This window comes from Eurosta solidaginis, chromosome 1 (genome assembly GCF_040869045.1).
Source record: "Eurosta solidaginis isolate ZX-2024a chromosome 1, ASM4086904v1, whole genome shotgun sequence".
NCBI lineage: Eukaryota > Metazoa > Arthropoda > Insecta > Diptera > Tephritidae > Eurosta > Eurosta solidaginis.
In genome coordinates, this window is record NC_090319.1 from 254713491 (window position 1) to 254729425 (window position 15935).

At 40.6% G+C, this 15935-nt stretch overlaps 1 protein-coding gene and 1 long non-coding RNA gene across 2 annotated transcripts in view; both read right to left on the bottom strand.

Moving 5' to 3' along the window:
• Positions 1 to 10073: 10073 nt before the first annotated feature.
• The window catches only part of LOC137237120 (uncharacterized), a 137724-nt gene continuing 131862 nt past the window's right edge, over positions 10074 to 15935 (bottom strand). The window contains exon 3 of the mRNA XM_067760394.1: positions 10074 to 10340. The gene's annotated coding sequence lies outside the window, so the exon portion shown is untranslated. The remainder of the gene's footprint in view (positions 10341 to 15935) is intronic.
• LOC137242032 (uncharacterized) lies at positions 12867 to 13816 on the bottom strand. Its single transcript, XR_010950056.1, has 3 exons — positions 13219 to 13816; positions 13080 to 13158; positions 12867 to 13012 (listed from the first exon to the last, which is right to left on the bottom strand). It is a non-coding gene; the product is annotated as an uncharacterized lncRNA (long non-coding RNA).

The following is a 15935-nucleotide window of genomic DNA, read 5'->3' on the forward strand; positions in this document are numbered from 1 at the left end:
AAGGCTAGTATATATTATAAATGGGAAAGTTTGGATGTTTGGATGTTTAGATGTTTGGATGTTTGGATGTTTGTCCAGACGTTTGTCTTTGTGACTCAATCACGCAAGAACGGATGGACCGATTTGGATGAAATTTTGCACACATATAGCCAATAGTCTAGAAGGATCTACTAGCTATATATTTTTCAAAAGGGGCGTGGTCTCCGCCCCCTATGAACAGTTATAATTTAATTATTATATTTTTTTGTCTTTGCGACTGAATCACGCCAGAACGGCTTCACGGATTTTGATGAAATTTGGGACAGAGATAATAAGCTACTGGCGAAATTTTTTTCGAACATGGAAAGGGGGTCCCACGACCCCTTCGAATAATTACTTTTTAACAATTTTTACACATTATAACTTTACGTATACTGACCTTCACCAATATTACAAACTCAATGGGTGAAATAAGTCGAGGGCTTACAAAGTGAGCAGTGATACACCCCCCCCCCCCCTCCTTTCCCCTCTCGTTCAAAATCTATAAATTGTTATAACTCAATGTAAATTTTGTCCTAAAATCAATAATTTTTGGTATCTGGCTCATACAGATCGAGATCTAAACAATTTTGGAAAAACGATCAGTGGTACTCTCCTCCTCCCGCCATCCGCCCTCCTTCAATTGTTTTTATTAGCACGCTTTTATTAGCTTTACCTGTATGTTTCTTTGTAACTCTTCATTCGCTCCAACGCGCCTGTTGCCTTATAACATGGTTTTATAATTATCTTCACCCTATCTGGAATCCCGTTTGGGTCATATCGAGACCCTTCCGGGATCATTTCTGGATGGTTTTCGGGATCCGTCCGCGATCCCGCCGGGGTCATTTCTGGACTTTTTCGGGACTATTCCGGGATTATTTTGGGACCCTTCCGGGATCATTTGTGTATAGTTTTCGGGATCCGTCCGGGATTCCGTCGGGATTATTTTGGGACATTTTCGGGACTATTTCGCGATCATTTGGGCACCCTTCCGGCATCATTTCTTGACGGTTTTCGCGATCCGTCCGGGATCCCGTCGGGGTCATTTCGGAACTTTTTGTCGACTAAGACGGGATCATTTGTGGACCCTTTCGGCATCATTTCTGGATGGTTTTCGGGATCCGTCCGGGTCCCGTCGGGGTAATTTCTGGACTTTTTCTCGACTGATACGGGATCATTTGAGGACCCTTTCGGCATCATTTCTGGATGGTTTTCGGGTTCCGTCCGTATCCCGTCAGGGTCATTTCGGGGCCCTCTCTCGACTAATACGGGATTATTTGGGGACCCTTTCGGCATCATTTCTCGATGGTTTTCGGGATCCGTCCGGGATCCCGTCGGGGTCATTTCGGGACTTTTTCTCGACTAATACGGGATCATTTGGGGACCTTTTCGGCATCATTTCTGTATGGTTTTCGGGATCCGTTCGGGATCCCTTCAGGGTCATTTTGGGACTTTTTCTCGACTAATACGGGTTCCTTTGAGGTACCTTCCGGCATCATTTCTAGATGGTTTTCGGGATCCATCAGGGATCCCGTCGGGGTCATTTCGGGACTTTTTCTCGACTAATACGGGACCATTTGGAGACCTTTTCGGCATCATTTCTGTATGGTTTTCGGGATCCGTTCGGGATCCCTTCAGGGTCATTTTGGGACTTTTTCTCGACTAATACGGGTTCCTTTGAGGTACCTTCCGGCATCATTTTAGATGGTTTTCGGGATCCATCAGGGATCCCGTCGGGGTCATCTCTGGACTTTTTCTCGACTAATACGGGATCATTTGGGGTAGCTTCCGGCATCATTGCTAGATGGTTTTCGGGATCCGTCCGGGATCCCGTCTTGGTCATTTCGGGACTTTTTCTCGACTTATACTGGATCTTTTGGGGGCCCTTTCGGCATCATCTCTGGATGCTTTTCGGGATACGTCCGGGAACCCGTCGGGGTCATTTCGGGACTATTTCGGGATCATTTGGGGTACCTTCCGGCATCATTTCTAGATGGTTTTCGGGATCCATCAGGGATCCCGTCGGGGTCATTTCTGGACTTTTTCTCGACTAATACGGGATCATTTGGGGTAGCTTCCGGCATCATTGCTAGATGGTTTTAGGGATCCGTCCGGGATCCCGTCTTGGTCATTTCGGGACTTTTTCTCGACTAATACGGGATCATTTGGGGACGCTTTCGGCATCATTTCTGGATGGATTTCGGGATCCGTCCGGGATCCCGTCGGGGTCATTTCGGTACTATTTCGGGATCATTTGGGGTACCTTCTGGCATCATTTCTAGATGGTTTTCGGGATCCGTCCGGGATCCCATCGGGGTCATTTCGGGACTTTTTCTCGACTAATACGGGATCATTTGAGGACGCTTTCGGCATCATTTCTGGATGGTTTTCGGGATCCGTCCGGGATCCCGTCTTGGTCATTTCGGGACTTTTTCTCGACTTATACGGGATCATTTCGGGACCTTTTCGGCATCATTTCTGTATGGTTTTCGGGATCCCTTCAGGGTAATTTTGGCACTTTTTCTCGACTAATAGGGGTTCATTTGAGGTACCTTCCGGCATCATTGCTAGATGGTTTTCGGGATCCGTCCAGGATCCAATCAGGGTCATTTCGGGACTATTTCGGGATCATTGGGGTACCTTCCGGCTTCAATTCTAGACGGTTTTCTGGATCCGTCCGGGATCCCTTCGGGGTAATTGCGGGACTTTTTCTCGACTAATACGGGATCATTTGGGGTAGCTTCCGGCATCAGTGCTAGATGGTTTTCGGGATCCGTCCGGGATCCCGTCAGGGTCATTTCGGTACTATTTCGGGATCATTTGGGGTACCTACCGGCTTCATTTCTAGATGGTTTTCGGGATCCGTCCGGGATCCCGTCAGGGTCATTTCGGGACTATTTCGGTATCATTTGGGGTACCTTCCGGCTTCATTTCTAGATGGTTTTCTGGATCCGTCCGGGATCCCGTCGTGGTAATTTCGGGACTTTTTCTCGATTAATACAGGATCATTTAAGGTAGCTTCCGTCATCATTGCTAGATGGTTTTCGGGATCCGTCCGGGATCCCCTCTTGGTCATTTCGGGACTTTTTCTCGACTTATGCGGGATCATTTGGGGACCCTTTCGGCATCATATCTGGATGCCTTTCGGGATCCGTCAGGGAACCCGTCGGGGTCATTTCGGGACTTTTTCTCGACTAATACGGGATCATTTGGGGACGCTTTCGGCATCATTTCTGGATGGTTTTCGGGATCCGTCCGGGATCCCGTCGGGGTCATTTCGGGACTATTTCGGGATCATTTGGGGTACCTTCCGGCATCATTTCTAGATGGTTTTCGGGATCCGTCCGGGATCCCGTCGGGGTCATTTCGGAACTTTTTCTCGACTAATACGGGATCATTTGGGGACGCTTTCCGCATCATTTCTGGATGGTTTTCGGGATCCGTCCGGGATCCCGTCTTGGTCATTTCGGGACTTTTTCTCGACTTATACGGGATCATTTGTGGACCCTTTCGGCATCATATCTGGATGCTTTTCGGGATCCGTCCGGGAACCCGTCGGGGTCATTTCGGGACTTTTTCTCGACTAATACGGGATCATTTGGGGACGCTTTCGGCATCATTTCTGGATGGTTTTCGGGATCCGTCCGGGATCCCGTCGGGGCCATTTCGGGACTATTTCGGGATCATTTGGGGTACCTTCCGGCATCATTTCTAGATGGTTTTCGGGATCCGTCCGGGATCCCGTCGTGATAATTTGAGGAATTTTTCTCGACTAATACAGGATCATTTAGGGAAGCTTCCGTCACCATTGCTAGATGGTTTTCGGGATCCGTCCGGGATCCCGTCTTGGTCATTTCGCGACTTTTTCTCGACTTATACGGGATCATTTGGGGACCCTTTCGGAATCATATCTGGATGCTTTTCGGAATCCGTCCGGGAACCCGTCGGGGTCATTTCGGGACTTTTTCTCGACTAATACGGGATCCTTTGGGGTATCTTCCGGCATCATTTCTATATGGTTTTGAATATCCGTCCGGGATCACGTCGGGAATTTTTCTCGACTAATACGGGATCATTTGGGAACGCTTTCGGCATCATTTCTGGATGGTTTTCGGGATCCGTCCGATATCCCGTCGAGGTCATTTCGGGACTATTTCGGGATCATTTGGGGTACCTTACGGCATCATTTCTAGATGGTTTTCGGGACCCGTCCGGGATCCCGTCGGGGTCATTTCGGTACTATTTCAGGATCTTTGAGGTACCTTCCGGCATCATTTCTGGATAGTTTTCGGGATCCCGACGGGGTCAATTCAGGACTTTTTCTCGACTAATACGGGATGATTTGGGGATCCTTTCGGCATTATTTCTGGATGCGTTTCGGGATCCGTCAGGAATTCCGTCGGGGTCATTTCGGGACTTTTTCGGGACTAATACGGGATAATTAGGGGAGCCTTTCGGCATCATTTCTGGATGGTTTTCGGGATCCGTACCGGATCCCGTCGGGGTCATTTCGGGAATATTTCGGGATCATTTGGGGTACCTTCCGGCATCATTTCTAGATGGTTTTCGGGATCCGTCCGGGATCCCGTCAGTGTCATTTCGGTACTATTTCGGGATCATTTGAGATACCTTCCGGCACCATTTCTAGATGGTTTATGGGATCCGTTCGGGATCCCGTCAGGTTCATTACGGAACTATTTCGGGATCCTTTGGGGTACCTTCCGGCATCATTTCTATATGGTTTTGAGGATCCGTCCGGGATCCCGTCGGGGTTATTTCGGGACTTTTTATCGACTGGTATCGGATCATTTGGGGACCCTTTCGGCATAATTTCTGGATGGTTTTCGGGATCCGTCCGGGATCCCTTCCGGGTCATTTCGGAACTTTTTCGGGTTTATTTCGGGATCATGATCATTTGGGGTCCCTTCCGGCATAAAAATCTGGATGGTTTTCGGTCATTTCGGGATCATTTCTGGATAGTTTTTGGGATCCGTGCGGGATCCCGTCGGGGTAATTTCTGGACTTTTTAGAGATTGTTTCGCGATTATTTTGGGCCCTTCCAAGATCATTTCTGGATGGATTTCGAGATCTGTCCGGGATCCCGTCAGGGTCATTTCGGGACTATTAGGGGATCATTTGAGGATCTTTCCGGCATCATTTCTGGATAGTTTTCTGAATCCGTCTGGGATCCCGTCGGGGTCATTTCAGGACTTTTTCGAGACTAATACGGGATCATTTTGGGACCCTTCCGGAATAATTTCTGTATGGTTTTCGCGATCCGTCGTGGATCCCCTAAGGACCCTTCCTGGATATTTTCTGGATGGTTTTTGAGAACCGTCCGGGAGCCCGTCAGGGTCATTTCGGAACTTTTTCGGGACTATTTCGGGATCATTTTGGTACCCTTCAGGCATCATTTCTTTGTGGTTCTCTGGATAAGTCTAGAATCGTGTCGTTGTCATTTCGGGTTTTTTGGGACTATTCCGGGAACTTTTGGAGACCCTTCCGTGGCATTTCTAGATGGTTTTCGGGATCTGTCCGCGATAGCGTCGGGGTCATTTCGTGGATTTTTCTGGATAATTTCGGGATCATTTGGGGATCCTATCAGGTTATCAGCTCATTTAGTTCTTTTTTTACTCAATTACAAAAATAAAATGTATTAGACAGAAACATCTTTTTAAACAGATAACTTGATAAGCAGGCTAACGTGAATATCCCATATATTTAATTTTCTCCTTGCGGACGGGGCCGCGGGTAAAGGCTAGTATTTCATAAACTAAGAGTTTCCTTGAGTTGCGGATGATAATTTTGTGATTTTTGGACCCCCGCCACCCCTCGAAAAAGAGAAAAGTTGGAAAATCGTGGCACCTTATTCTAAATATTCCCTCTTCCCCGTCAACTGCCTCACAGGATGTTCAATATGGCTACTTGTTAGCATTTTGTCAGCGCTTTGATAGGATGGTGGTGAATATGGCGGTACTTAGGGCGAATTAATGCTGACTTATAACCATAAAGCCATAACCAGATAAAACAGCTGATCGAACCTGCCTTAAGGAAATCAATGTAAGCGAGTTAGCGTAAGGCAAGGTGCACACGAGGCTACGCGTCATAGACGCGTACAAGATATTTCATATAGCTATAATTTCTCTACGCCTCAAGATCTGCACACGAAGCTACTTTCGATGGTCGCTACAAAAAGCAAACAATTATTGAAAAAAATAAAAAATTAAATTTCTTCAGCTATATCCGTCCCCGAAATCAAAGGAAAATAGGTATTAAACGTTGTTTGCATCCCCGTGTCTTTGTAAATTATGAACGGCAATTTTAAACCACCGCGGACTAGAGAAAAAGTGATTTCTAGTTTCCAACACTTTTTAGCCTTTTAAACGCTTCAACAATGTCTAACCATGCTGTTGTAATGTTTAATACTCTTTTTCGCTTTGGTAATATACCTTTCACGCACTTTTATTAACTAAAGTAACATTTTTTAACAAATTACACAAATTTGCATACAAAAAATGTAAACAAACATCTTGTTCTTCCTTTTTTTCAAGCGTACGTACGCTCAGCGACCAACATTGCTGTACGCTTAGCTACACGAAAATTTCATGCTTTGTCGCTTTCATGCAGCTGACGCCTCGTATGCAACTCTCCATTCAAATACATGTGTTCGGCATCAAAGCGTACAAATTTCGCCTGTAGCGTCTATGACGCGTAGCCTCGTGTGCACCTTGCCTTATACTGTTTTCACACAGAAACTTAATGATCTCATTTCACCTGCTAATGAAATCGTAAATTTTTTGCTTTCACACAGAAGTAACTGCTCGATTAGTATGAAGGATGAGACAGACAATCATGGCGGAACGATACAAGGTGGGAGCATGGTGACATACCTACAAACAAAAAAAATTCCATGTACTTGTAAATTCGATGGACAAATGTCAAAATCGTACTGCGCCGGTAGTTGATGTATCAAATAAAATAAAAAAGGTTATAATCAGCTGTTCGATGCGGCCACCTTGTATCGTTCCTCCATGCAGACAATGACATTTACTTTGACAAATGACATTTTTAAGCACTGAACACACCAAAAACTAAGAAGCGGAAACGGAAGCGGAACGCTGCCAACAGAGTTGCATTGTGCTTTTGACTTCATTAGGCATTCGATTAGCTACTAATGAAATAATAATTGATTCGAATTTTGTAGGGTAGATTGAGCTCAATAAGCGTCTTAATGTAGAAACTTGCCTTTATTATTCAATAAGCCGTCTGTGTGAAAATAGTATTATGGTATGGCACTATTAATCGATTACATTGATTTCCATAAGGTAGGTTCGATCAGCTGTTTTATCTGGTTATGGCTTTATGGTTATAAGTCACCATTAATTCGCCCTTTAGGGCCGGGTATCTTCAGCGGGTGATAGAAAGAGATACAGAACGAGACCACGATAGTCAATTAAAAAATCCGGTGATCGGTTCTATTTGTAATTTTGGCGTCTATGCAGAGGTTATCACTTGCCTTATCCACAATGGATGAAGCTAATATAAACGTAAAGAAAAATCCATATTGTACAAGTACAAGTGTGTTGACTTCTTTCTGATGTAGTCACAAAAGTGTTACTCCTGTTCCACAGCATTTTAATTTTATATCATGGCGAAAAGTTTCAGTTCAGAGATATTGATATTCATTAAAAGTTTAATTTATTACGGAGGGTTACTCCTTTAAGTGTAAAAAGCAGAACTTAGAGTTTTTCAAATTATTGTGAAAAACTTTTTAATTTGAATTTCTGTACCCATGTTCACTATATTTGTGTAACACAAGAATTTGGAGGTCAATTTCTTAACTATGAAAAACTGAAAAATGTACACTTATTGAAAGCTCATTTGCACACACAATTTACACTCTGAATTTAGTTGTGTTTTTATGCACAAAATTTTGAAACTAAAAACAAAGGTTTCATTTGTCAGAAAAAATAAAGAAAAACTGGCCTAATGTGAAAAAACCCTATCGAAATACAAACTGCTTGTTTGTTTTGAATGAACTACGTTGTATTTTTCTTGTATTTCGTTAGTTTTTTTAAATATAGTTTACACATTTATACCAGTACTGAAACCTTTATGGCTCCCTCGATAAAAAATATAAGGGAAAATACAAGAAAAATAGGTAGAAAATAAAGTAGTGTCATATAGGAGTTTGATTTGTTTGCACTTACACCACCATTTTATTTGCAGGAGACTTTCACAGCTATAAAAATTAAGGCGGATTTACACAGACGCTTTGGTTGTTTTGCATTCATTAGCCGTGTTTTTTAACACGCGCGTATACGTTTCGTTTGCGCGGCTGTGGTTAAACAACTAGCTACAGCAACAGGGTATACCGAAAAGCGGAGACGCAACGCTCTGATGGACATAGGGTATAACATATAGCTGAATCAATTGCGATGAATTGTGGACACACATAGAATACATAGAATTAGTGTAGAGGGTGAAACAAAGACACATATTTCAGTTACATCTGAGTATAATGCGTATTGAAATTTAGTAGGACAAAATTTATGCGCAGCAATTTCAGAGGTGTATTTATAGTTTGTCTCTTAGCAGTCAATATAAAGTTTAAGCGTAAACGGATATACGCGTGTTAAAAAACACGGCTATTAATTCATCTATCGGGCGAAGTATCGAAAAATTTACATAAATGCTTTGGTTGCCTGCCTACGCTTTGACAACGCCATACAAAAAACAATGAAACGCCGTACGTTATCTTTGCTTTGAAGCGACCAAAGCGTGAAATTTTCCATGTTACACGTGTGGCGCTTTATATTTTGACTCTAATTTAAATAAATTTTGCTTTCCGTATGTTTCCGCATTGTTGCAGGCTACAAATATTCTAGTATTCTTATTTCCGCGGAAATATATGCAACTATTTCATCTGTAAATACTACAAAGTTTTATTAAACTATCAAATGCAACTCAGCTTGAAGTACTCTTACGTACCAAAAATGCAACTCTAGGCTTGAGATTTGCATCAGGTGAGGGAGGCTGTTTGTAGTTTTGACGTTTATCGCTTAGTTGACACACTTGTGTAGGTACATTGTACAGGTCTACAAGTAGGATATGTAGCAGCACGCACATACACAGCCACGCTCACCTGATAAAATGCTTGTTCTTGTTCGTTTTTTTTGTGGATGCTATTTGGCACTGTTGTACTTCTTAGGACCAAACAAAGTTTAGTAGCTGCTATCGAAAACTGCTTAAAATTTTTTTTCTTATATTACAAAGAAATATATTTATTTACTTTCAAACGAGCACTTAATTACATCTCTCTTTAATAACCATATATTTTGGACAATTTTAATTAACAAATTGTGATACTTTTTTACGGGGACGATTGCTAAAACACGACCAAAACCGCCGGGGGAGGTATTAATAGACGCGTTTTTGCCTCGCTTCCAATAATTCGAATACTTTTTCTCTTCGGACTATTGACAACAGGACAAAACGCGTCTATTCATTTTTCTTTCCGCTTTTTTGGACGGGTTATTGCAGTCGACCTCGGTTTCAAACTGTTTTTCGCGGAGAACTTTTGAACGGGTAGAAAAACTTAACTCCCGTGTTTGTATTCTTAATACTGAAATAACTACGCGTCCTCAGATACCCCAATGGAAGACTTTTTTATAATTTTCTGAAGGACCCACATGGGTGCACTTAAAATTTCCTACTAAATTCGTTAAAAGAAATTTACCATCACAGCAACCCATATCTGATATTCCGATCCCTTTTTCCCTTCCCTGTGTCGCTTTCGACGAAGCAACCCCGGTAATTTTGACACTTCGTTCAGTGTCAAAACTCATGTTCCACGCAGGTTCCACGCTAGTTTGACACTGACCGAAGTGTCAAACTGCCGTGTGTTAGAAAGGGAAAGAAATTGTTTCCCTCTCATACATATCATACTTGTAAACCTGTACAATGTGTAGGTACACTATGGGAAAATCTACTCAGACTGCAGTATAATTCAAAGGCAGCCATGTATGATAAACAATAATATGCTTGCCAGATTTCTCAGAATAAGAGAAAACGCCAACGGGATGGGAACACCTGAATAGTCATGTCGTCATGGATTACATGTATTTTTATGGAGAACGGCAGATCGAGCGGTGCTATCGCCATTTGACATGAAGAAGTAGCCAATTTCCTACTTTTGTTACAATCAAAGCATAAGAAGAAGAGTTCGACATTTGCTTTGGCTAACTGTACTTTCACATTTTGCAAGTGAAATTGTATTTTTCACTCTTTGGTATTTTTCCATCGTGTTTCACAATTAAAATCTGCAAATGAATAGAGGATAAAATATGTTAACGAATATTTTTCTTGTATAGTGATAGAGTTTATAACAGTGCTTCGCGACATTTTGTATGTGAATGGGCAAAGCGAAATAAGTTTCAATTGCTAAGTCTGAAGTTCCTTTATATTCACAAATGCAATATCTTCCGCGATTGTGGCGATGTTACTGGCATGCATACGATTGCGTTTAACGTATCTATATGAGACAGTTCATTGTGGTTCGGCCATGGTACAATAACCAGGTAAAAGCATCAGAGTTGCATTTTATATGTTTTTTCATTCGGAGGTGGTCATAAAATGTCAAACTTTGTTTATGTTTACATTTTTTGTTTATTTACTTTTGATGTGAAAATTTATTAGGTAATTCTTTACTTTAGCTCACAACTACTAAAAGTCGTCCAAAATATCGGGAGAGGTGTCAAAAGACGCGCTTTGGATTCAGGACCACGAATCCGAAAACGGAAATTGAAAATTTTATTTCTTTCCAGATATATTTACAAAGTTGAAAATTTCCATGTGGCTGTTGTAATTTTGATGGTGTTGTGTACCCACAAAAAAAAACTGTGGGTAAAAGTGTTTTGCGTGGATATATATTTGGTCTCCCATGGTAATTTTTTATAAGCGCGGCCGAAGGCTGCCAACGCAGAAAGGTGGTCTGCGCAAAATTACTACGGATCCCACCCCCGGTTTCGGAGGTACCCGCGGGCCTTTTTTGGTTTTTCGTTAATATCTTTTGAACGAATTAAAATTTTTATTTTCCGCCTTCGGATTATTAATACTGATGTCAAGACGCGTCTCTGGTAGCGTATTAGCAGTTGACCCCTCAACTAGACTATTACCTGCGCAAAAATACTATGGATTCCATCCCCGGTTTCGGAGCGCTCCGGTGCCATTTTTCAGTTTTTTGGGAATATTTTTTGACAGAAATAAAATTTTTAATTTTCGCTTTCGGATTCGTCGTCCTGAGTCCAAAACGCATTTTTTTAACACCTCCCGATATTTTTGCACGAGTTTTTGCAGTTGTGAGCTAAAGTAAAGAATTACCCCGCAAGATCAAGGAAGAGGAAAAATTTGGAAAAAGCTTGTGGCGTTAGCTTCCCTAAAATGGCTTAACTTTTTCGCTCCATTTTCAGGCCTGTGACCTTATTGTGGGAGCTCAGAGAGTAAATTTGATGCCCAACTCCACTCCATCGCTATATTTACCGTCTTTGATGTAAATATTGTTTCCCGAATGTTGTAAGATAAAAAATATAATATAATTTTATGTATGACTTAGCAGTGCTAATCAAGAGTTTGCAAAAAACGGAAGTTGTCTCATCGTCCCCAACGGCATTCCTACAGTTATCTACCAAAATATCGGACAATCTTTCGCCGCTACAACGTGAAGGAAGGACAAAGGATAAATAATAAAGTCCCTTCTACATGTTCGCTTTTTTTTAAGTGACACCGTTGGAGCGAAAGGTCAATACTTCGCACGGAACAGCTGCAGCACACAAACGGATATGCATGATGTACCACGAATAAGCCGTGAAACCCAGACGCAGTAACCTCCCCTAGTTTCAGGGCCACCATTAGTTTACAAAGAGCGAAAATATGCTATACAAGTATACGCAAAACGGCCCTTATCAGGGCCACCACTAGTCAACAAAGAGAAAAAAATGCTAAAGAATTATACCTACGAAAAGCTGCCCTTATCAGGGCCACAAACAGTTTGCGAAGAGAAAATATTGCTAGACAATTATGTTTTACATGCTATAGATTTACTTTTGGATTATTTATATCATCCATATGATGACAAGAAAAAAACTGGAGTATAACCGATACTGGAGTTGAAAACGGAAATATTCCAAGCCGAACTTTTACCGTAGCAGGTACCTACCGATACCAGATCCAACCTAAAGCCGAAATTGCTACAAAAGCCTCCTGGCTAGAGCCAGAAGGAAAACCCGGAACCGTAATTGAAGTCAGTACTACAACCGAACTAGTATCCAATACAACCGTGCTTTTTTTAATTAAAAAGATTACATCTAAAGACATGGAGTACATATTCTTCAAAGAAATCTGCACCTCAAATACCGACACGACGAGTTTCCAACGTTAAACGTTATTATGTATTATCTTCGATATTTATTAGGTTACTAAATTACTTAATTTTTACTTTACAAAATACATGAAATTTTAAAATAAATCAGTACTTATTCAACTCAGCATTTTATATAAAATCTCATCCCAAATTTTCATCATCTCTTGGAGACAGTAACGTCAGCACTCATACATACATGTATTGAAAATAAGGTCCACTACAAAAAACATTTAGCAATAGCATTTCCCAATATAATTTTAATACTACAAAATAACGACCTTAGGCAGATAAAGTAGGAACAATATAATTCCAAAAAAGTTGTAACTCACTTTACATTAAACTGCTTTGGAATATAAATGCATACACAAAAAGATGCATACAATACAAAACGGTGCCTTATTTATATATCATAAACAAAATTAATGTTGCGACCATTGGATATTTTTCAAATCAATTGGTTCTAGCACCATCTCCCATAATGGAGACATTTCACGTACACGTTCGACATGTTTGATGCAGGTATCGGTAATATAATGAACCTCTTCAATGGTGGTAAAACAACCAATACCAAATCTATAAAAATTTAACAATAAATTACTTTCAAATTAACTTAACAATTCAGTACGGTAAACTCGTATACCTTATTGAACTATGTGCCAAATCCTCATCAGTTCCAATCGCACGTAGGTTCCAGTGATGCAGAAGTACATGCTGAGGCACTAGACAACGCCACATCTTTTAAGGTCATAAGTAATGAAAAATTTAATAAACCACTATACCTTTGCTCTGGATCACCATTACATATACCATGTGATAATCTTGAAGTGATGCGATCATATAAACGTTTCGACAGAAAATTTATAAATTTCTTATCATATTCCATTTCTTTGAGTGCAAGATAACATGCAGCACCAAATGCAATAACAATAATCCGAAGGCGGAAAAGAAAAATTTTAGCTCTTTCAAAAGATATTCCCAAAAAATCGAAAAATGACCCCGGAGTGCTTCGAGACCGGGGTGGGATCCATAGTATTGTTGCGCTGGCGGCCTTCGGCCGCGCTTATAAACAATTAATCTGGGTGGGTCCAACACCGGTTTGGAGACCAAAACTGTATCTGCACAAAACACTTATGTCCACAATTTTTTTTGTAGGTACATTATCATCAACATTACAACGCGCACATGAAAATTTTCAATTGAAAATTTTCAACTTCTTTTGCAAATATCTCTTGTCCAACACAAAATATTTTACCTCCACCTTCTGATTATTGTTGTCGAGGTCAATGCGCGTCTTTTAACACCTCTGTCGATATTTATGGACGCATATTATCAGTGTCATGCTGTCGTATAGAATTACCAAGAGTTGATGCGCTGGAAACGTTGAAGAAGTGATTCAGCTGCTATATGTAAATAAATAATAACATTAAATTAAATATATATCATTTAAAAATCAGCTAATTACCTTTATTTTCCATTTAAAATGCCTTTTTCCTCCAGCTTCATCAGCAAACCAACTTTTTTCTTTTTTTGTTTCGGCTTTGTTGACGAAAATTACATTTGACATTTTTCTTCTTCCATCACTTTTAACAGAAGAAACTGAAAGAACGATTGACAGTTTATGTACAATCGGCAACAACAAAATACACGGGAGGGTTGCATTTTCGCTAATGCTTCTACCTGGTAATTGTACCATGGGTTCGGCCCATGATGTAATAAAGCCAGGTGTTCTATGTAGTGACCATTGTAAATTTTACCAAGTAGCGCAACTAACAGCTGATCGGTGAAAATTCGCACATTCACACGCACAGTTCTCGACTCAGTTTCAAAAAAAAACTTTAGATTATTTAATTAAAATTTTAAAGTGAGATATTGCTTACAAATGTATGTATACAGAATATATATGGCGTTTTTGTTGTTATTAAAACAATAGTTTTATTTATATTAAAGCTTTTATAATTTTTTTTTTAACTTTGAAAAATCTCCGAACACCATTCCTTCATTATATGACATTCGACTGCCTAGTCCACTGCCTTCCACTCTATTCGCAACATAACCTCTACTTAAGCTGCCAAACTATATAGTAAACAATGGTAGTGACAGCTCAATTTGAAAACTCCCATACAATACGAATGATGAGAGAAATGGGAAGAGGCCCTTTTGTGAAATAGTATTAAACATTGTTGACTATATAGTTTGGCAGCTTAATTCGAGGTTATGTTGCGAATAGAGTGGAAGGCAGTGGACTAGGCAGTCGAATGTCATATAATGAAGGAATGGTGTTCGGAGTTTTTTCAACGTTAAAAAAAAAATGATAAAGCTTTAATATAAATAAAACTATTGTTTTAATAACAACAAAAACGCCTTATATTTTCTATAGACATAAATTCGTAAGGATTATCTCACTTTAAAATTTGAGTTAAATAATCTAAAATTTTTGTTTGAAACTGAGTCGATAACTGTGCGTGTGAATGTGCGAATTTTCACCGAGCAGTTGTTAGTTGCGCTACTTGGTAAAATTTACAATGGTATTAAATCTAGTCCTTTTTTTCAGCAAAGCACGAAACTAATATTTTATAATTTGTTTATAAAAAAGTGAATATAGGTCAAAGCGACTGCCGCGGTAAATAGGTAATGCGTCTTTTTACCATAAAGAAATTTTTGATATCTAGTTCAAAGTACTTTAGATAAGCGATTCGAGTGTATTTCTGCCAACAAAACATTCCCAAAAAAAAAATATTAGTCTGCCGTTCCGAGTTGGTATACACATGTAGGTCCCGCCAACTTTTGATTATGCCAAATTTTGTTTTGATAGAGTATCAAAATGCTTATCCTCCAATCAATACGCTTATAGCCAAACTGTGGGCAGAGGCCCAAAGCCAAAGAGAGCTTCGGGTCTCCCTTAGTGGCATTCTTCTTCAAGGATAGGATAGTGTATATTGAGACTTTGGTTCACCGGCCGCGACCTAACAAATGCGTTTACCGATTATGTATGGATTTTGCTTAGGGTTCCTTGGTAGGTGCCTGATTTCATCTTATGGAGACATTTCCTTAACCCCCTACGAGGCGGGGCTAGATCAAGCAGTTTTTTGATAGAGTGTCCTGGTTTGTGACAATTAAGCAAAAACTGTCCCTTCAGCATTTCGTTATGCTCTTTGATGTTGAGCTCTTCAGCCTTGTTATATAGTGCTGACAGGGGTCATAAGAAGAATCCCGTGACAGTTCTGGTACAGCATTTTAGCAGGCCTGCAGCCTTTCCCAGTGAATATTTTTAAGACTAGACGATCAAACTGATAATGCGTAGCATATGGTTGGCCGGCCAATTGCTTTGCAAGTGGTTATCAACGTTTCTTTATCTTTTCCCTAAAGGCTGCCGGTAAGCAACTTCAGAATTTTGTTGCGGCATTGTACTATGAATACAATTTCGGTGACATGTGACTTGAAGGTGATTTTGTTGTGGATCGTCACCCCTAAGAGCTTTAGATAACTGACATTCGGT